Below are 22,957 nucleotides of genomic sequence, written 5' to 3' on the forward strand. Positions count from 1 at the left end.
AGAGAGGAGAACGGTAGAGAGACACAGTAGAGAGAAGGAGAGAGAGGAGAACGGTAGAGAGACACAGTAGAGAGAAGGAGAGAGAGGAGAACGGTAGAGAGACACAGTAGAGAGAAGGAGAGAGAGGAGAACGGTAGAGAGACACAGTAGAGAGAAGGAGAGAGAGGAGAATGGTAGAGAGACTCAGTAGAGAGAAGGAGAGAGAGGAGAACGGTAGAGAGACACAGTAGAGAGAGGGAGAGAGAGGAGAACGGTACAGAGAGAAATAGAGCAAAAGAAGCTGACAGAGCAGGACAGGAAAAACAGAGACAGAGTGAGGGGGGACGGTACAGAGGTTAACAAAATGGGGGGCAGCATGAGAGAAAGAGAACAGTGAAGGAGACTGAGAGACAGGTATGACTGAGCTACAAAGAGAGAAAAAGAGACAGAAGGAGATGGTAAAGAGAGTCAGACAGAGAAACAAAGAGAAAGAGAGAGATTAAGGGAAAGAAAAATGGCAGAGTCAGAGAAACGAGGAGAAAGAGAGGCAGAGAGATAGAAGGAGAGAAGAAATGGTACACAGAGTGAGTTAGAGAGGCAGAGACAGACAGAGCAAGAAACAGTGAAAGACAAAGACAGGGTGGGGTGGGGGTCAAAGGAGAGAGAGGACTGGTTGAATGGTTGAGGAGAAACAGAAAGAGGGAGAAGAAGAAGAGAGAAAATGATAAAGAGCAGGACAGAGAAATAAGGAGAAAGAGAGAATAACGGGTATCGAAGGAGAGAAAGGAATGGCTGACAGAGAGAGAAAGAGTGAGAGAGAGAGAGAGAGAGAGAGAGAGAGAGAGACAGTGAGGTTGGCCTGGATCTGTGTCCGCTTGCTTTACCCCAGGTGACTTCACAGCAACACAGCGCAACTTTAAAATAGGGCACAGCGAAGAACCAACACAGCAGCGCAGCCACCATCGCATCCCACTGCCGCTTCTCTACAGCAGAGAGGAATTACAGTGAAGACCAAACTCAGCCTTATACTCAGAACACCAGCCACGTTTACATGCAGCCTAATAATCTGTTAATAATCCGACTAATATCTCAATCTGAATAGAATACGCTCATGTAAACACCTCAGTCAGAATAGACTAGTCCAATTGAGGCCTTTTGGAATACAATCTCTGTCTGATTGAATGAGGCAGGTGATCCTCTAAATAATCCATTAAATAGAAGAATAATATCCGTGTAAACGCCTGTATCTGATTACATTCCCTATCATAAAGTTTAAGTCTTAAGGAAACGAAATTCATGCTCTGATCTTTGAAAGACGGCGGTGGGACGGACGTCCAGTTTATGTGTCTCAGAACACGACGTCTTCCTCTCAGACTTCTTTAATAAGGACACTTGAAGGACGTTTTCCTGAGTCTGACGTCATTTTAAAGTAATTAACAACACAAGCACCGCTCACTGCTGCTCATCTCACTCCGACCGGGCTCACGCGATACTCATCGTCATGGTAACGTCCACGCTGCGTGGTTCTCGTATCATTTTGGATCCGAATGCTTGCAGTGAGCATGCAAACAGAGATTCTCCATCAGATCTCTGATTTACAAAGGTCAATTCTGATTCCGATTCTTTAAGATGGTATAAAATCTCAAATTTCCGGATGATTCGATGTGATATGATTATTTAAAGTTTGATTCAGAATTATACACAAACGTGCCTGACTTGATGATCTATTTACACCATAGTGCCCAATAAAAACAATAAAAACCTTGATTGCTCTTACAGGCACTTTATAATGTTGAGTCTAATCTAATCTAATAATCCAATCATAATCCGATTTCTGCATCTGATTATTCAAACGGCCATGGAAGCACACTCTGATTTCTTAGACTGAAGTAAGGTCTGGAAATCTGATAAAGAGAGCAGGGTTTTAGCTCAGTGATCAGATTTCTCAGTGCATGTAAACTCATACTCTGATTTCTTTCCATTTTCTCAGTCTGTGCACGTGCGAAAACAGATGCCAGTACCGGAAATAAGTGAGGAGCGTCGCCGCAAAACATTTTTTGGAGCAACCCTGTAACCGACTACCTGTTTGACGAAATAAAGAATTCCAATTATTCTTCACTTTCTAGATGGATGTTCATATTCTCGGGTAACGTGGCGCGATGTTTTAAAAAAAAGAATGAAGTTTGAGCTTTAAGTTTACATCATATCTTCTTCTCTGAGTTTATTGGCAGCAATCCGACTACTGCCTGACTCACACAGACCCGGAGTTTTCCTATTATCTGATCTAATATCTGATATCTGAAGTGCATGCAAACGGATTGGATTACTGACAAAATCAGATTTTCTGCAGCTATCAGATTTGTAAGTGCATGCTTTTATTCTACTTTTAAAAACAGCCTATTTTCTTTACTTTGACCAAAATAATGAGCTCATAGTTTATTAAATATTATTGTAATTAATTAGAAGCAGTTTTAACATCAGAAAACCACTCCAGCTCACTCTATGCATGATATAATAACCACGTATGAATGTTTTCCCTTGCTAGTCTTCCTCAAATCAGCTTCATATCTATTCATCTTTCACAATATAAAATCGATGTAGGCTTCCTGCTAATCTGCTTAACCACTCCTTTCATGTTCAAAATCAATGTCATGCATAAAACAGTGCACCCCAACAAATTGTAATGCGGTTGAGAAATAATTGCTCTGTGCTGCTGTTCTCTGAGGCGACAAAGGGGCTTTTAAAAGAGAAGGCAAAGCTCTGAAGCCTTTGCTGTGAATGCAAGCAACTCACTGTCCGCTTGTGTACATAAATCAGCTGAGGCTGGAAGTGGACGCTACGGGGCAGAAAAAGCCGGTCCACTGGGACACTTCTCTCTCTTCTTATCTCTGCAGGAAAGAGGAACACTGAGCACTCATTCTGTCTCTATAACTGACCCATGCTCCGCCCACAAGTACGTTCTTTCAACTGTTGTGAGACTGGACACACCATATCACCTCTTCCAGCAAACTGTAACCGACAGATGCCTTTATTTAGAGTGTGTCAGGGATTTCAGATGATAATTATAAGAGGATAGTACCACGACCGGCTGAGCCGTGTTCAGAGCTCTTCTAAAATACTCTTTATAAAACAGGCAGTTCCGGTCCTAAAATCCGATTGGTTGAGCCGCGTTCGAAGCCGCTGTAAAATCCATGACATCCCGTGGCTATGACCGCCTCATAGTGACTGAACTCTGCATCACTGTGCCACGGAGCTCCGAGTGAACTGATGAAGTAAGAACCCATTTGTGTTCAAAGCGCTGGGCTGACAACTTATTTTCTTTACTACAACCAGGCTGGTCAGCTGCCTAACAGGCTAAATGAGAGCAAACATGCTTAACAACCCAAATCTGCTGCTGCGCATTTTGTGTTGGTTACTCTAGTCCTTCATCGGTGGTCACAGGATGCTGCCCACAGGATGTTGCCCACAGGACGCTGTTGGCTGGATGTTTGTGGTTGGTGGACTGTTCTCAGTCCAGCAGCGACACTGAGGTGTTTACAAACTCCAGCTGAGAATGACCCACCACCCAAATAGTACCTGCTCTGTGAGGGTCCATTGGGGTCCTGACCACTGAAGAACAGGGTAACAGAGTATCAGAGAAACAGATGGACTACAGTCTGTAACTGTAGAACTACAGAGTGCAGCTATACAGTAAGTGGAGCTGATAAAGTGTAGAAACAAGCAGGTGGTCAGAATGTTAGGCCTGATCGGTGTGTGTATAGTTAACTGTTACTTCGACTAGAACTCAGGTGTCTTATGTGGTGAAAATGATTTGGTGCAATAAGGTTTGGCAGCAATCTGATCAGGATTTTCCTTACCAGATCACAAAGACACTGACAGTCGGCCTACTTATGTGAAAAGCTTTCACTAGGATTGCTTCTTTAGAAGGACTGCAGGATTATCGTGATCACAGAACCACTTCAGAGAACACTTGAATCCTAAGAAACCAGGCAGATGCTTCGCACAAGGTGCTTTGATTGTCACAAAGCCAATATGTAGCATGTTAAGTTAAACGTAGAGGCTCAAAATAATGGAAAAGGCTTTGGTTTGTAGTGGATGCAATTAACGTTGCTGTTTCTACACTTAGTCGATTTGGGCCATGATAAAAAAAGATCTGCGCTTGAAGACCACCGGACAGCGATCGAACAGCTTGGGTCAATGTCTCTTAGGACTCTCTAGATACTTATCATAGCAACACAATGGGATGTGGCTCTGACTACTCAGAGATGTCACTGTTGGCATTTGTCTCCTCCGTTGCTATGGAGTCGCAGCTCAGAAAGCCCAGGAGACCCACAACCCAAGCAGTAAGAAGGGAGGGAAAACCTGTGTGCATAATATGTCGTCTCTGAATTATGCTGATCTAAAAAAGTCTCTCTTAAAAAGACCAGACATTACTGTCAATGTCCTGTTCGGCTGCATGGCCCTCTGAGATACTAGGGACAAATGCCCTCAGGCTATTACTGCTGTGCGAATTCAAAGAAAGGAAACAATTAAACAGGAAAACTAAGCAGTGAAAGTGTAGAGAGTGTCATTTCCAACAGGATCTTCCATTAAAAAAGTCCTAATATAATGATACAAGCTTTCATTTTTTAAATAAAATATTCTTTTTTTAGGAAATAAGATGCCAAACATCTTAACTAGCAGCTAACATTGATAAATGATCTACAATAGATGAAATAGCTTGACGCATATGAGGTAACTAATGGAGATGCAGTGATGTAGCTAATGCAGATGTGTTGAGGTAGATAACACAGATGTGGTGAGCTAATGAAGATGTGGTGAGGTAGCTAGTGAACTAACACAAATGAGGCAGCTAACACAGATGTGCTAAAGTAGCCAACGCAGATGTGGTAAGCAGGCTAATGCAGATGAGGTAGCTAACACAGATGTGGTGAGGTAGGCAATGCAGATGTGCTGGGGTAGCTAACGCAAATGAGGCAGCTAACACAGATGCGCTGAAGTAGATGTGGTAAGCAAACTAATGCAGATGAAGTAGCTAACACAGAGGTGGTGAGGTATCTAATGGAGTTAAGGTGGCTAATGCAGATGTGGTGATGTAGCTAATGCAGATGAGGTAGCTAACAGATGTGGTGATGTAACTAATGCAGATGAGGTAGCTAACAGATGTGGTGATGTAACTAATGCAGATGAGGTAGATAACACAGATGTGGTGAGCTAATGAAGATGTGGTGAGGTAGCTAGTGAACTAACACAAATGAGGCAGCTAACACAGATGTGCTAAAGTAGCCAACGCAGATGTGGTAAGCAGGCTAATGCAGATGAGGTAGCTAACACAGATGTGGTGAGGTAGGTAATGCAGATGTGCTGGGGTAGCTAACGCAAATGAGGCAGCTAACACAGATGCGCTGAAGTAGATGTGGTAAGCAAACTAATGCAGATGAAGTAGCTAACACAGAGGTGGTGAGGTATCTAATGGAGTTAAGGTGGCTAATGCAGATGTGGTGATGTAGCTAATGCAGATGAGGTAGCTAACAGATGTGGTGATGTAACTAATGCAGATGAGGTAGCTAACACAGATGTGGTGATGTAGCTAATGCAGATGAGGTAGCTAACAGATGTGGTGATGTAACTAATGCAGATGAGGTAGCTAACAGATGTGGTGATGTAGTTAATGCAGATGAGGTAGCTAATGCAGATGTGGTGATGTAGCTAATGCAGATGAGGTAGCTAACACAGATGTGGTGATGTAGCTAATGTAGATGCAGTGATGTAGCTAATGCAGATGAGGTAGCTAATGCAGATGCAGTGATGTAGCTAATGCAGATGTGGTGATGTAGCTAATGCAGATGAGGTAGCTAATCCAGATGTGGTGATGTAGCTAATGCAGATGAGGTAGCTAATGCAGATGTGGTGATGTAGCTAATGCAGATGATGTAACTAATGCAGATGTGGTGATGTAGCTAATGCAGATGAGGTAGCTAATCCAGATGTGGTGATGTAGCTAATGCAGATGAGGTAGCTAATCCAGATGTGGTGATGTAGCTAATGCAGATGAGGTAGCTAATGCAGATGTGGTGATGTAGCTAATGCAGATGATGTAACTAATGCAGATGTGGTGATGTAGCTAATGCAGATGAGGTAGCTAATCCAGATGTGGTGATGTAGCTAATGCAGATGATGTAACTAATGCAGATGTGGTGATGTAGCTAACACAGATGTGGTGATGTAGCTAATGCAGATGAGGTAGTTAATGCAGATGTGGTGATGACATAGGCGCGGTGGCGTGGTGGGTAGCGCTGTCGCCTCACAGCAAGGAGGGCCTGGGTTCGATTCCCCGGCCGGGTGATCAGGGTCCTCTCTGTGTGGAGTGCATGTTCTCCCCGTGTCTGTGTGGGTTTCCTCCGGGTTCTCCGGTTTCCTCCCACAGTCCAAAGACATGCAGTCAGGCCAATTGGACATGCTAAATTGCCCCTGGGTGTGAGTGACTGTCTGTGTCTGTCTGCCCTGCGATGGATTGGCGACCTGTCCAGGGTGTATCCGGTGTCTTCCGCCCGAAGACTGCTGGGATAGGCTCCAGCACCCCCCCACGATCCTGACGGAGAAGCGGCTTAGTGGATGGATATTTTGTTTTTGTTTACAGGCTAGTTGGTCAGTTAACCTCAGATAGGTCACTGGGCTGTCCCTTCAAAACTCTGTTCATCAGTGCTGCCATCCAGAAATGGTTTATCCAATATTCCTCTTTGTTTGGGGCTTTTTTCCGATTCATTTTTAACCATAGCTGCGCCTTTAAATGTTAACATGCAGTTTGTGACACGTGAGCCGATAACCCATAAAGTTTACCAGCGCAGAGCGAGTTGGTTCAGTTCGGGGCAGGGCTCAAAAAAAGCCCACAGTTCTTACTGCACCTGCGTTATTGCAACTAAGCGTCAGCATTTCTGAAGGAGCAAACAGAACCTGCAGATCATCAGATACGCCTATGACCATCCCTCATCTGATACCGCATTGATAACGCTTGCACAAAATGATCACAGCAATCAGTCAAGTGCAACCCATGTGTAAATTAAAGTATTGATCACCTGCACTTGCATTATTGACAGTACGGTATGTGAGCTGTATGGGTATTGGCAGGCCAAGTAACTGTATGAGGATGCAGATAAATATGTCAGGAGGCTTTAAATTGTGGGATTCACCTTCCTCCCTCCTCCTCTCCTTCTCCACTGGCAACAGAAGATGCTGGATTTACGATGCAGGAGCAACAAATGAAAGCATATAGAGCAATTAAGACTTGACCCTTATTTGTCCCGCAACCGGGAAACATTCTAACCCATCCGTGCAGTGAAACACACACTAGGGGGCAGTGAGCACACTTGCTCGGAGCGGTGGGCAGCCCTATCCACAGCGCCCGGGGAGCAGTTGGGGGTTAGGTGTCTTGCACTCTGTCACATACTGCCGGCTCAGGGGACCAAACCGGCGGCTTTCCGGTCACAAGGCTGGTTCCCTAACCTCCAGCCCACGACTGCCCCCACAAAAAGTATTAAACAAATATTAAATGCATAATCAGTCTAATGATGTCTGATGTTTTGCTATAGTGCCACATTAACTATGCTAATGACATTAAGGAGGCAGATTATATGAAATGACCAAAGAAAGAATAAGAAATTATTAGATTTGTATAACTTATTGTTATTATTAGAGAAGCATCAACATGTGATATTTGGGCTGATGCTGATATGCAATAATTTCCACGTGCTTATCGGCACATGATACAGAAGATATATAAAAAAAGAGAACTTAATCTAGCATTACAGAGAAATGTAGCATTTATTCTGGAGAGGGTTGTAGGAGTGTCCTGCTCCGTAATGTGCTCAGTGTTGTGTTATATGTCATTATATTCAGTGTTATGTGTGTCTGTACTGTGACTGTATTTAGAGCATTCTGTCTGTCACACCTGCCACTTGTCTTGTATAGGCTGGGCCTAATCTTGGTAGCAGTCCTGCTGTAAAGCTGCATCAGCCCAGTGTATTACGGGCTGGCTAGATGTCTGGAACCAGCGCACCAACGAATACACTTCACTTCTGCAGGCATACGGCTGGCTTATAAATAAAGTAAGATGAAATAAAATACAGATATTTTAATATCCCATCGTTGACTAAACATTTTGCTCTTCTGGAACGCAATAAATATCAAATATCAGTTATCAAATATCAGTTTGAAATATTGGTCAAATCTGAGCATCTTTTCGATGTTGATGCTTTTTAAGCAGTCATCTGCTGATACTGATACAATTCCGATATGATTGTGCATGCCTAATGTTTTTACTGTTACTATTTTTAACAGTAGTGTAAGCCTTATTATTATGCTCTGTATCCTTGGTGTTGCTATCATTATCCTGCCCATATGTAAAGGGAAGATATTTACATATATGTTTTAAAATGTGTCAAGTTTGCAATATATTTACATATATGTTTGACATTCCATCTACATATATACATATATTTCAATACACTAACACACACGCACATATATATATATATATACACATACATAATGGTATCTTTAGAGTTTATATTTAAATATTTTTAAAATATTTAATATTTTAATATATATTTTATATTTAGCAGATATATTTTAAAGCATTGTATATACATATATATATGAAAATGTATATGTAATGTATATATGATGCTTTAAAATATATCTGCTAAATATACTAAACTCTAAAGATATGTGCACATATGCTTTTCTTCCACATGTATTTGTTATTAATAATAATAATAATAATAATAATAATAATAAATAAATAAATAAATAAATAAATAAATGCCTACTTGCGTTTTTCTCATTAGAATAAGGGCTTCACTGAAATCCGATTCAAGCCAAAGCACAAAACTTAATAATGAACCCTTCTTTATCAGACATACAGACTCCACAGCCTACATCGCTTTAAACCCCAGTGTCTGCTATAAACCACCATGCGCCCAGAAAGCTGTGGTGAACAGTGTTTTAAAGAAATCCCAGGAGAGTTCCTGCACTTTTTTGCCATCTGTATGATTTTTTACATGCGCACAAGAAAACCTGTCGAAGTTTCAAACAAGTAAATGCAGAGGCCAGAGAAGAAGAGCACAAACTCACCTGGAGCTGAAGACACTTTCACAGCCTGCAGAGCAACATCCCTCCAACCAACGGCACCGAAAAACAACCCAAACTGTCCAGATCGAGCAGCAGCGGAGCAGAGAGAGAGAGAGAGAGAGAGAGAGAGAGAGAGAGAGAGAGAGAGAGAGAGAGAGAGAGAGAGAGAGAGAGAGAGAGAGAGAGAGAGCAGAGAAAGAGGAGAGAGAGAGAGAGAGAGAGAGAGAGAGAGAGAGAGAGAGAGAGCAGAGAAAGAGGAGAGAGAGAGAGAGCAGAGAGAGAGAGAGCAGAGAAAGAGGAGAGAGAGAGAGCAGAGAAAGAGGAGAGAGAGAGAGAGAGAGAGAGAGCAGAGAAAGAGGAGAGAGAGAGAGCAGAGAAAGAGAGAGAGAGAGCAGAGAAAGAGGAGAGAGAGAGAGAGAGAGAGAGAGAGAGAGAGAGAGAGAGAGAGCAGAGAAAGAGGAGAGAGAGAGAGAGAGAGCAGAGAAAGAGGAGAGAGAGAGCAGAGAGAGAGAGAGAGAGCAGTAAAAGAGGAGAGAGACAGCAGAGAAAGAGGAGAGAGAGAGCAGAGAGAGAGAGAGCAGAGAAAGAGGAGAGAGAGAGAGAGCAGAGAGAGAGAGAGAGAGAGAGCAGAGAAAGAGGAGAGAGAGAGAGCAGAGAAACAGGAGAGAGAGAGAGAGAGCAGAGAGAGAGAGAGAGAGAGAGAGCAGAGAAACAGAAGAGAGAGAGCAGAGAAAGAGGAGAGAGAGAGACAGAGAGAGAGAGAGCAGAGAAACAGGAGAGAGAGAGCAGAGAAAGAGGAGAGAGAGAGAAAGAGGAGAGAGCAGATAAAGAGGAGAGGTAGCAGAGAGAGTGATAGCAGAGAAAGAGAAGAGAGAGCAGAGAGAGAGAGAGAGAGAGACAGCAGAGCAAGAGGAGAGAGAGCAGAGAAAGACAGCACAGAGAGAGAGAGAGAGAGAGAGAGAGAGAGAGAGAGAGAGAGAGAGAGAGAGAGAGAAGAGAGCAGTGGAGAATTCCGCAGAGAGGAAGAGTTCCAGGCGCAGCAGAGTGAGGGATGAGGGGAAAACTGAACTCCAGTAAGGCTTTCCAGCAAAGCCAGGCAAGGGGGAGGGGGAGGAGGAGGCGGAGGAGGAGGAGGAGGAGGAGGGGGCGGAGTCAAGCTCCACACATACGCTGTTGAAAATATGGATGTTTCAAAATGTCGTGATTCAGATTTTATGGAAGTTCATTCGGGGTAGAGGAGAATGTTTTTCTCTCCTTCTCCGTTTCTGGCAGCAGTGCCCGTCAAAATCTCTTGACACAGTAACCTATTTTCCTGAAATACTGACTGTCGGAATATGAACTCATTTTCTCTTGACTTGACTTGACTAGCGTCTCGAAAAAGTTATTTTCTCAAGATATTAACTTGTCTCCTCAAGATTTTGAGTTTTGCAGAGGAAATTACATCATATGTCAGATTTACTGTTATATAATAGCACATATCAAGAAACACAGTCACTTTTAATGTAGTACGACAACATATTGAAAAATAAGTCACTATTTTTGACACTGTAAGTGAACATTTTGACATGAGGCTGCCAGTTGTTTTCTCCTCTGTGTGGCTCAAATGGGCTTCCATACAGATTCATAGATGCTTGCATGTATAAAAACATAGACTGCAGTGTTTACTTATTTTTGTCATGAATTTTGTTGATGTAATTGTATGATATTCATATAGAAATTATGCTCACATATGAATCATATACACTTAAAGCAAGACTTTATTCAGAGCAAATATTTAAATTTCATGCTAGTCCAGAATGTGAGGATATTTTTCCCAAAGAAGAGTTTTTTTTGTAAGTTAGCGTGAGCAACATTAATGTTTTTGTGAGTGAATCTGTGTGGCGGGTGAGAGACACACAACAAAACACTCACAGAGTTAAACTAACAGTGTTTATTACAGTTCAGCTAGATACACTGAGAAGCACTGATAAACACTAATAAACACTGATAAGCACTGATAAACACTAATAAACACTGATAAGCACTGATAAACACTAATAAACACTGATAAAGACTGATAAAGACTGATAAACACTGATAAGCACTGATAAACACTGATAAAGACTGATAAAGACTGATAAAGACTGATAAACACTGATAAGCACTGAGAAGCACTGATAAACACTAATAAACACTGATAAGCACTGATAAACACTGATAAACACTGATAAAGACTGATAAAGACTGATAAACACTGATAAGCACTGATAAGCACTGATAAACACTGATAAACACTGATAAAGACTGATAAAGACTGATAAACACTGATAAGCACTGATAAGCACTGATAAACACTGATAAACACTGATAAAGACTGATAAACACTGATAAACACTGATAAAGACTGATAAACACTGATAAGCACTGATAAACACTGATAAACACTGATAAAGACTGATAAAGACTGATAAACACTGATAAGCACTGATAAGCACTGATAAACACTGATAAAGACTGATAAAGACTGATAAACACTGATAAGCACTGAGAAGCACTGATAAACACTAATAAACACTGATAAACACTGATAAAGACTGATAAACACTGATAAGCACTGATAAGCACTGATAAACACTGATAAACACTGATAAAGACTGATAAACACTGATAAGCACTGATAAACACTAATAAACACCGATAAAGACTGATAAAGACTGATAAACACTGATAAGCACTGATAAACACTAATAAACACTGATAAAGACTGATAAACACTGACAAACACTGACAAACACTGATCATCAATGATAAAGACTGATAAACACTGATATACATTGATAAAGACTGATAAACACTGATAAAGACTGATAAACACTGATAAACACTGATAAAGACTGATAAGCACTGAAAAAGATTGATAAAGACAGATAAAGACTGATATACACTGATTAAGATTGATAAAGACTCCTAAGCACTGATAAAGACTGATAAACACTGATAATCACTGATAAAGACTGATAAACACTGATAAAGACTGATAATCACTGATAAAGACTGATAAACACTGATAAACACTGATAAATAATGATAAACACTTAAAAGAACTGATAAACACTGATAAAGACTGATAAACACTGATACGCACTGATAAAGACTGATAAACACTGATAAAGACATTTAAACACTGATAAACACTGATAAACACTGATAAACACTGACAAACACTGATAATCACTGATAAAGACTGATAAACACTGATAAAGATTGATAAAGACTGATAAACACTGATAAAGACTGATAAACACTGATAAAGATTGATAAGCACTGATAACGACTGATAAAGACAGATATACACTGATTAAGATTGATAAAGACTCCTAAGCACTGATAAACACTGATAAACACTGATAAAGATTGATAAACACTGATAAACACTGATAAAGACTGATAATCACTGATAAACACTGATAAAGACTCATAAGCACTGATAAAGACTGATAAGCACTGATAAACACTAATAAACACTGATAAGCACTGATAAAGACTGATAAAGACTGATAAACACTGAAAATCACTGATAAAGACTGATAAACACTGATAAACACTGATAAAGACTGATAAAGACTGATAAACACTGATAAACACGGATAAAGACTGATAAAGACTGATAAACACTAATAAAGACTGATAAATACTGATAAACACGGATAAAGACTGATAAAGACTGATAAACACTAAAAAGACTGATAAAGACTGATAAACACTGATAAAGACTGATAAGCACTGATAACAATTGATAAAGACTGATAAACACTGCTAAAGACTGATAAGCACTGACAACGACTGATAAAGACTGATAAGCACTGATAAACACTGATAAACACGGATAAAGACTGATAAACACTGATAAACACTAATAAAGACTGATAAACACTGATAAAGACTGATAAACACTGATAAAGACTGATAAGCACTGATAACGACTGATAAACACTGATAAACACTGATAAAGACTGATAAGCACTGATAACGACTGATAAAGACTGATAAACACTGATAAAGACTGATAAGCACTGACAACGACTGATAAAGACTGATAAACACTGATAAAGACTGATAAACACTGATAAAGACTGATAAGCACTGATAACGACTGATAAACACTGATAAAGACTGATAAGCACTGATAACGACTGATAAACACTGATAAAGACTGATAAGCACTGATAACGACTGATAAACACTGATAAAGACTGATAAGCACTGATAACGACTGATAAAGACTGATAAACACTGATAAAGCGATGCTTTCAATTTAATGACCAAATGTGCACATTGACATTGAAAATTGTACTGCTGTCAGGGTCTTCAGCAGAGGTTTATGTACAGGGGCGCTAAGCCTGTACTAGGGATTCGGCGGCATGGTCCCCTAGGCCCCAATATGCCTGTTTACCATGAACTTTCAGAGTAACAGACAGAAAATATCAAGCAGAAGCACTTAAGTCATGCAATGCTCTCCTCTCTCTTAGATAAGCTGCAATGTCCTAAATACATTATTCAAAAACACAGATTACAGATCAGCTCAGCTTCAGTCAGTACATTCAGTGGGCATGTTTACAAGGCGACAGAATTCCCTGGTCATAGTGCCAAATGTTAGATTTTCTCTGTTACGTTCAGTTAAGTGCAGTACTAATTAACGTAAAGCTTAAACAATAGCCATCACTGACCTCCATCAGATCTGCTCCTTCAGCTTCTTGCTCCGATCTATTTTTTTGTTGTTGTATACAAATGTATAAATTTCACCTGTATGTTTCCTTTATACTAGAGCTAATGGGTTTCGAGCAGCAGGAGGCGGGCTTTACTGCTAGCCCACTGACATCATACACATACATGAGGTGCCGTTTTAAACTCTTATAACTCGAGTTTAAAAACAGCGGTGTTAAAATGTTTTATGCTGTTCTGTGTTTAGGAAATGATTTAATTCTTTGGCGTGTTGGCACATGCGCTGAATGCCGCTGGCGTGAAACTGTGGCTAGCCTCTTATTCTCCAGGGTGTATTTTGGTTTTTCCATCTGAATTCACGTGGCCAAACCGTAAGGCAAATAATTCAGTAACTGCATGAAATAAATGCAAATTTTTATTTTATTTTTGTAAAAGCTCCCCTCAAATGATCTGACTGTCACCTCATTGATCCCTTTCTCTGCCACTATACACCCTTTAACTGCTTTAACTTTAGACCCACATTGTAAGGTTTACAGGTATGACTGTGTGTGTGTGTGTATGTGTATGTGTGTGTGTGTGTGTGTGTGTGTGTGATGGCAGGAATGCAGGTTTTATTTTATTTTATCCTGTTATATGTTAGATTTATTTTATCTTGTTCCCTACATAAAGCTTGATTCTACTTCTGATTAACAGAACGTGTGTTTTCTGATCTCCACACATCACTATACGCTCACAATTTACTGCTGAAAGTCAAAAATCTCGGCCGCTCTTTGTGTTGTTCTCTAAAAGTGATGTTTCCAGAGCAGATCACTGAAGAGACGCCGTCTGTTTATAGTTTAGAGCCCAGATTTGGGGAAAAACGGGTCGACTTTCAGTAGAAAAACAAAGTTCAGCTTCTTTTATTATAAGGGTTTAAAATGACGTCACCGTCTATTAGACTGGAGAGAAGAGCTACAGCCTCACACGACGCCCAGCTTCTGAATGGAGCTTATGAAATATGAACGTTATGGAGAACATGACCAAGTGCGTTTTGGAACCACCGGTGGTCTCGAGGAGTTGAAGAGGCTAGCCATGTGTTAACTACCTAGCTAAAAAAACCCGATAACCAACTAAACTGACCATAACTTGCCTCAAATCCAAACTGGGTGAGCAAATTATCTCCCTTATTTGACACTGTATACTAGATATTTTTAATATAGTCTACTGTTTATTTTAGAGAGATGCTGTCAACTCAGCTGGTTTACTGCAGAGCGAGTAAACTCAGAGACCCTCCCCCAGGGCTAATACGATTGGCTCACAACTTACGAGGCCTGATATGATTGGCCCACGACAAGGGCAGCGCTGCATTAGAGCAGCAGCAGCGCCTCCCACAGGTCGCGCCCTGCTATCACAGTATATTATGGAATCTGAGATCAATCAAATCAAATCAAATTTATTTGTAAAGTGCTTTTTACAACGGATGTTGTCACAAAGCAGCTTTACAGAATTTCGGAAAAAAGACAAAGTTTTAACAGGAGTGTAAGAATGTACAGAAACCCCCCCCGTTGGGCAAGCCAGGGGCAACAGTGGCAAGGAAAAACTCCCTCAGAACTGGGAAAGAAACCTTGGGCGGAACCAGGCTCACCAGGGGGGACCCATCCTCCTCTGGTCAAACATCCATGAGTCCATGAGAACATCAGCGTAGGGTGGGCAGCTCGTCCAAGGCAGGTGGTGGCATCTGGGGCATGGGCAACTGGTCTGAAGTGGGTAGCAGGAGGGCTCAGCAGTCGGTCGTCCTTCAGTGTCCAGCCGGACATGTGGGTGATTGCATACTCGGAAAGAAAGCAGGGAGATGGAATTAGTTTTATTCTATCCGTACATAAACAGGGGATGTAAACAGGGATGAGATGTGATGGCTTGGTTAAATGATGAAGATTGAATGAGAATAAACTGTAGATAATTTGTTAAAGTAATGTACATTTATTTGGCAGGCAGGGGGGCCTTTAAACTTGGCCTTCAATCTAAGTTAATGTAACAAGAATTTGTTCAAAGTCATTTTTGAGCATTGCTGTTGGTCCATTCATCATGACATTTCCACACGGTGTGAAGGACAGCCACCGTGTCATGATTGGCCCCTCCCAGTCCTGTCCATGTGCTCATGTTTTGGTTTTCAGTCCTGCCCCCTTGTTTCATGGCTCCACCCCTGATTGTTTCCACCTGTTTCCCATCTGTCCCTCGTTGTCCTGGTTTGTATTTAAACCCTGTGTTTGCTGGTCTTTGTTTGTTTGTTTGATGTACTGTTTGAATAGTTTTGTTTATTTGTGGTCTGTGTTCATTTGGTCATGTCTGTCCCTCCTGCTCTCCATATTGGCCATTTGAATCTGGACTATCTTGACCCTGATTTTGGATCTGCCCATAATAAATCTCGCTTGTCTCCGCACATGCGTCCGCCTGAACATCGCTCCCCATCGTCACACGCCGTGTTAAACGCTATACATTTTTGGGCAGTGATTATTTAGGAGTATTTTATCTAAAATGTTGTAGCGGCGGTAGCAGAACACTAGAAGATTATATACGTACAGTATATTACATATTACAACATCTTTTCTCTGTCGGTTTACTTATTGACAGTTTGGGATTGATTATAATAATGTAATATATTTTATTGATGTGTAAATTATTTAAATTGAATGCACCCCTGATGTACATCTTAGGTCTCAATTCAGCGCTGGAGGTTTTGCTGGTCAGGTTTTGTGCCCACAGCACCAGAACACTGCGCATGGTTTTCTCCTCACTCATGAGCTTTTAACCTGAATAAGTCCACACGAGTGTGGCGCATTAATCATGCATGATAATCACTGTAAGAACATGCTGTGCTTGGAGAATTTGTCTGTGAGCAGTGTTCTCCAGATGAGAAATTTTTGCTTCCCTTTTCTTTGTATAAATGGTAGATGATCTGCTGGGAGAGGTGAGTTCATCTACATGTTTAAATAAATGCACATCAGTTTGATTTAAGCCTTTTATCTGGACGGTAAGACAATCTAAAATTGGAATAAATGCTAATTTAGAGAATAAACAGTACGGTGTGATTTTAAGCTTGTTAGTGTGTTAGCTTAAAGGGGCGCTCCAGGCAAAAAAGAAAAAAAAACTTAAATATTGTTTCATATTATTGTTTCTAACATGCCTGTTCATCTCCTGCAGCAGTGCTATATCCTTTAGAGGGAGGTTTTATGGCTTAAAGTCTACACACACACACACACACACACACTATATTTCCAAAAGTATTCACTCATCCATCCAAATCATTGAATTCAGGTGTTCCTGAACTTCACGTGGCCTTCAGATCAGCTTGAGAACAGCGTAGAGAGCTTCATGGAATGGGTTTCCATGGCTGAGCAGCTGCATCCAAGCCTTACATCACCAAGCGCAATGCAAAGCATGGAATGCAGTGGTGTAAAGCGCCGCCACTGGACTCTAGAGCAGTGGAGACGTGTTCTCTGGAGTGACGAATGACGCCTGGCAATCTGATGGACGAGTCTGGTTTTGGCGGTTGCCAGGAGAACGGTCCTTCTCTGAATGCATTGTGCCGAGTCTAAAGTTTGGTGGAGGGGGGATCATGGTGTGGGGTTGTTTTTCAGGAGTTGGGCTCGGCCTCTTAGTTCCAGTGAAAGGAGCTCTTAAAGCTTCAGCACCAAGAGATTTTGGACAATTTCATGCTCCCAACTTTGTGGGAACAGTTTGGGGACGGCCCCTTCCTGTTCCAACATGACTGCGCACCAGTGCACAAAGCAGGTCCATAAAGACACGGATGAGCCAGTTTGGTGTGGAAGGACTTGACTGGCCTGCACAGAGTCCTGACCTCAACCCCAAAGAACACCTTTAGGATGAATTAGAGCGGAGACTGTGAGCCAGGCCTTCTCGTCCAACATCAGTGTCTGACCTCACAAATGTGCTTCTGGAAAAACGGTCAAAAATTCCCATAAACACTCCTAACCCTTCTGGAAAGCCTTTCCAGAAGAGTTGAAGCTGTTATAGCTGCAAAGGGTGGGCCGACATCATATTAAATCCTCTGGATTAAGAATTGGATGTCGCTCAAGTTCACATGTGTGTGTGAAGCCAGATGAGCAAATTATTTTAGCAATATACAGTAGTGTATATACAGTATAGTGTATATATGTATGTTTGTATATGTATGTATAGCCATAGGTTCTTTATCAGTTTTTGATATAATGTGACATTTGCCTGTTGCCCTTTACATTGTGTGTGAATTTCATGATGAATCAACCAAAAGAAAAGGCCTAAAATGACTTGGAAAACGTCTGGTTCCATTGACTTACAGTATAAGTTCAGTATGTTTTTTTTCCTTCTCCTGTAAAGTTGTGATTTTGGAGGTACAAGATTTTGTTCCAACAATAGTGATACATAGATACATAGTGATGGATGGATGGATGGATGGATGGATGGATGGATGGATGCAATGATTTTGGCTGATGATTCTACCAGTAAAGCCTTTTTTGACCTTTTTGAGTGGTTCTGTCACATTGCAGAGATATTTAAAGTATTTTTATCATTTTCTACCGGTCCAGTCATTCTGAAATGTTGAGACAATGAAACACAGAAAAATAATAATGAAAAAACTCACTACTTTTCTGCGCAAGGTCAATATACTATACATATTCCAAGTTCCTGTGCAAAAGCCATGATGCCTGCTCTCTTTTTTCTCACACTTTGTTCCCTCGCTCTCTCTCGCTCATTCTCACCTCGGCTCACTCTCTCCCTCATATGTTCTTTTGTCTAAATGCATTAACTTGTCACCCATATCACACAGGAGCTTCACCTTTATGTGCCTCTCCCAGCTATGACTGTCAGAAGGAGGGGTGGAAGGAGGTGAGAGAGGTAGTGGTGGTGGTGGGGGTGGGGTTGGGTTGGGGTGGGGGGTGATAAGAACTGGACTGGTGGAGTGTGCCATCCTCCACTACAACACAAATATTACTCACTCTGTCCAAGGCCTGCGAAAGTAGGTCTGGTGTATTTAGGAACACGGGTGATGGAGGCTGAATTGTCTCAGCGGCGCTCCGAATACAATAACAGCGCTCTGGAAAATGGCAAAAATAAATAAATAAATAGAAATGGCACAAGTAAAGAGCACATCTGTCTCCAGTAGATGGCCTGAAAGCATTTGTTCCTTGACACATATGTCATGCTGTAAATCAATATGGCCTTTTTTTCCAGACGGACGGCCGTCTAATATTGTGTCCGTCTTGAGGGACGCTGGCGGTGGCAGCTAGTTGTATAAGATGCATCCTCTGAGCGACCTCCTCCGTTTGAAGGATGTTTTCTGAGTCTGAAGTGCACAATTTTATCAAAATAATCAGTGCTGGAATAATCATAAACCACAAAGTTAAAGTAGAGACACCCAAGGTAAAATATCACTCCAGTAAAAGTAGATAGACCTCCACTTGAGTAAAAGTACTAAAGTATTTACCTACAAATGTACTAAAGTATAAAGTAAAAGTACTAAAAGAGTAATTATGGCTCTGATGCCCTATGATAACTTTTGTAATAAGATTCTTGCTTCATTTAATCATTTTAGGTGAAAATACTCCACTGTCATCCTCATAACACCAATGTTTTAATAGAATGTCATTAATTAGTGATGCCGATGTCTATTGAAATGATCAAAAGCGTTGATGATTGGTGTTCCTGCTTCATGCTTCTTTCGTTTTGAACATAAACCAAAAGGAACGACAGACTTCTCTTAATGTAGTGGAGTGAAAAGTCAGATATTAGACTTTGAAATGCAGTGGATTGAAAGTAAAAAGTCGCCCAGAATGGAAAAACTTCAAAAACGACTTACTTAACTAATTACATTTACTTTGTTACCGTCCACCACTGAAAATAAGTGAGTGAGTCAGTGCAGCCATGATAACGCTACATGGTGCATCATGAAAAGCTAAATATTTGTGGACATTATTAGTGAAATAAACTGACAGTGAACTGTCAGCAAAACTTAAAGTCAACCTGAACCACAAATGACAAGGCTTAGCAAAGAGGGTTTTAAAAAGGTCATATGACTTGTACAAATAGCCTATTTGGTGCTTTATAGAACAATTTTTTGGGAAAAATTCGACTGTTTCTTCACTGAATTTAACATATTGATGAAAAACATAAAACATAAAATGTGGCATGTGTGAAAATTATGGCACATTTTCTATTTTAGGTCACAATTCAGTGTGTTCTCTGTAGAAGATGCGACTTATTTGCACTTAGAAAATCTGCAATGTAATTTGACCGGGGGTGCTCAAACTTTTGCATACAACTGTACAAGACATATTTCTATCATAGAGAAGAACCATTTAACCAGGCAAAGAACCATTTTTGCATTGGTTCTTTGAATTGTCCTGGTTCCAGACATGACTATTGCCTTTACTGAAGCCTTGAAGAACCACTTCTTTTAACCTTTCGGACCCGGAGAAAAACGCTAGGTCACTTCTAGTCTTTTCAGAATGGTTTAAGCTACAGACGTGATACACATATCAGGACATTTAACAGACCCGGCCCTAAATAGTTAGTGTGATGTCATCAGGCTGTGATGTCAGCATCAGTGAGTAATTCGGCTTGGAGAATCACCCAAAATCCTGATACTATTGCTCTGCTTTTTGCCCTTCATATTCCGACAAAGGATTAAAACAGCGACATGCTTCACACATCAGATTGCTCACCAGACTCTGAGCTCACTGTCCAGAGTGATTGCATCCACCTGTGACCATCAGTCATCCAGCAATCCAGCTCCAAAATCACCCACACTCTACTCGCTACTGTTATATTACATGTCTGCTTTTAGCCTTCAGATCAACACCAGAGCACTCAGAGGAACCTGCCACCACTTGCCAGAGTGAGAGAAACCAGCTCCATCAACCCACAACCCAGGAATACAGCATAAACACACAGTCAGGTCACTTCATGTGGCAACAAAAGGGTTAAGGATGTTCCGTGATGTAGTTCTGAGTGAGGGTCTCAGCATGATAGGTGAGAGTTGTGGGATGGGGAGGTGGACCCTGATGTTATTGGTTAATATGATTTTGCCCCACCCACTGGTGCACGATGACGTAATAAAAAATCAGAAGGTGTTTTAGAGGCAGGGCAAGAGGCATTACAATCTAATGGAAGGTCCCAAGCAAACAAGAATTTAGTTTTTTAAAGATATAATATGAGGAAATTGTGCTCAGTATGAACAGAGATGTGAACTAACCAGGTAAAAAAGGGCTTAGATCTGTATCCAGACAAGCTGCCCTGAGTGTGCAAAGTTTTTTATATAATGTGCTGCGCTGTGGAAGGTCACAAGTGTTCGGAAATACCGTGACCTTCAAATTGGAGCCGTTTAGCTCAAAAGACAATAGCAGGGGATCTTTTCTATCATTATTTCCGCTCATGTCGAGATGTTTAAAGAAGCAGGCTGTCTCCTGCCGTGTGAGTGTGCTGTGTTTAAGTTTGCCCGCTGAATGGCAGCTACATCGCTGCCCTACATTGGGCTGACCTCGATTCTCTTATGTACAGTATGTTCAGAGCTGTTGATGAAGTTTCGCCTGCTAAAACCACTGCAGGAACCCTACACAGAGTGAAACAGCAATGCTGATCATGCCAACCAAAGCACTGCAGTATAAAATGTAGGAGAAAATGATTAGGGCCCATTTTCTATATTTTGTTCTGGGTCCATTTTTAGTGTTTGTGCGGTTTTATTTGCCAAAAGCAATTCATTTTATATGACCTCTGCTTTATCCTTTAGACGTAGGCTGTTGTTACTGTCCCTTTAAGAATGAGGTATGTAAATGACTGGCTGCCCTGTGTTGTACCTCAAAAAGCAGTGCAGTATCTGCATAGCTGACATATTTGGGTGGGGCTAAATTGCTGTATGTAAACTAGAATACTGCATTTTCTTTAGAAAATGCTGTGATTGCGCAGCTGAAGCTGTGTTGCTAGGTGGTTGCTAAGGTGTTTCTAGGCAGTTACTATGGCATGGGGGTGTGTATTGGGTGGCTTTTAGATGGGTTGCTAAGTGATCGATAGTTGTTGTTAAAAATGAATGGGACTTTATGTGAGGAATTAGGGATGAAAAAATTACAAATAGAGGAGTGCAGGTCAGTGTGGCTGTGGATTAGAGTTTGACGACCTGCCCTGAGGGAGTACATGTGCTTTGGTGGCTATCAGGATAAAGAAAGATTAGAGCTTTGCTGGGGGCAAAAATGAATGGGATTCTATGGGAGGCAACCAGAGTCTGAGGAGCTGCCCTGAGTTTGGTGGCTGTCGGGCAAATAAAACTTTATGCTTGTGTGGGGGCAAAATGAATGGGAGTGTATGGGAGAAATGATGGATGTGAAAAAAAAAGACAAACGAATGAGTGCAGGTCTGAACAACATTGAACTGGTGCTTGGGGGCCTGTCCTGAGATCATATATGTGAAATGGTGTCTTTACATCAAGAAGAAGTACAATAGACGGATGTGCAATTTTTAACCCCATTCATTCCTAAGGGAAAGAATTCGTAATGTAATGAAGATTGTATGAAAACTGTATGTTGGATCAAAAAGCTATATATAAGCACCCCATCAGACCAAGCATTTTGAAGCTGGAGCGGTGTCAAAGAAAATGCAGCAGGAAAATGTTGTTATGACATCACAAAAACATTAAGTATGAGCCATTTTCTGTTTTCCTAATTTCCATAAATGGGCTGCATGGATATTATGTATTGGTACTTATGTACATGCAAACTTTAGAAAAAGCCAGGAAAATTCAGTTCTCCACAATATGGGCCCTTTAAAAGAATAGCGAGCATGTAATACAATAGAACCATCCTCTTGGAGATCTACTTACCAACCTACCTGCATCTAACATGCTGCCCCACCCCTTACCCAACACTAATGCGTCAAATCCTGCCAGTCAAGAACAATAATGAAATACCTATGATATTAATCATAGTTGAACACATAAATCACTAGCATGGAAGCCTGCTGTGTATATAATGTATCTGGATGGTGTCCTACAACCAATTATCTGCAATAGTCTGCCATCCAGTGGCCTTAAAGGAGAACCGTTTCCTCCCTGAGGGGGTCGCCCAGCTTCTCCATGAGAACAACGCATATTTAATAAAGCAATAACACCATACATTTGGTA

General features: G+C 41.1%; 1 protein-coding gene across 3 annotated transcripts in view; it reads right to left on the reverse strand.

The window, feature by feature from the left end:
- Nucleotides 1-9,222, reverse strand: part of shank2b (SH3 and multiple ankyrin repeat domains 2b) — a 219,615-nt gene extending 210,393 nt beyond the window's left edge. For all 3 annotated transcript variants that reach the window (XM_037540580.1, XM_037540579.1, XM_037540578.1), the window contains exon 1: nucleotides 9,112-9,222. The gene's annotated coding sequence lies outside the window, so the exon portion shown is untranslated. The remainder of the gene's footprint in view (nucleotides 1-9,111) is intronic.
- Nucleotides 9,223-22,957: the final 13,735 nt, after the last annotated feature.

This window comes from Pygocentrus nattereri, chromosome 8, assembly GCF_015220715.1.
Source record: "Pygocentrus nattereri isolate fPygNat1 chromosome 8, fPygNat1.pri, whole genome shotgun sequence".
Taxonomy (NCBI): Eukaryota; Metazoa; Chordata; class Actinopteri; order Characiformes; family Serrasalmidae; genus Pygocentrus; species Pygocentrus nattereri.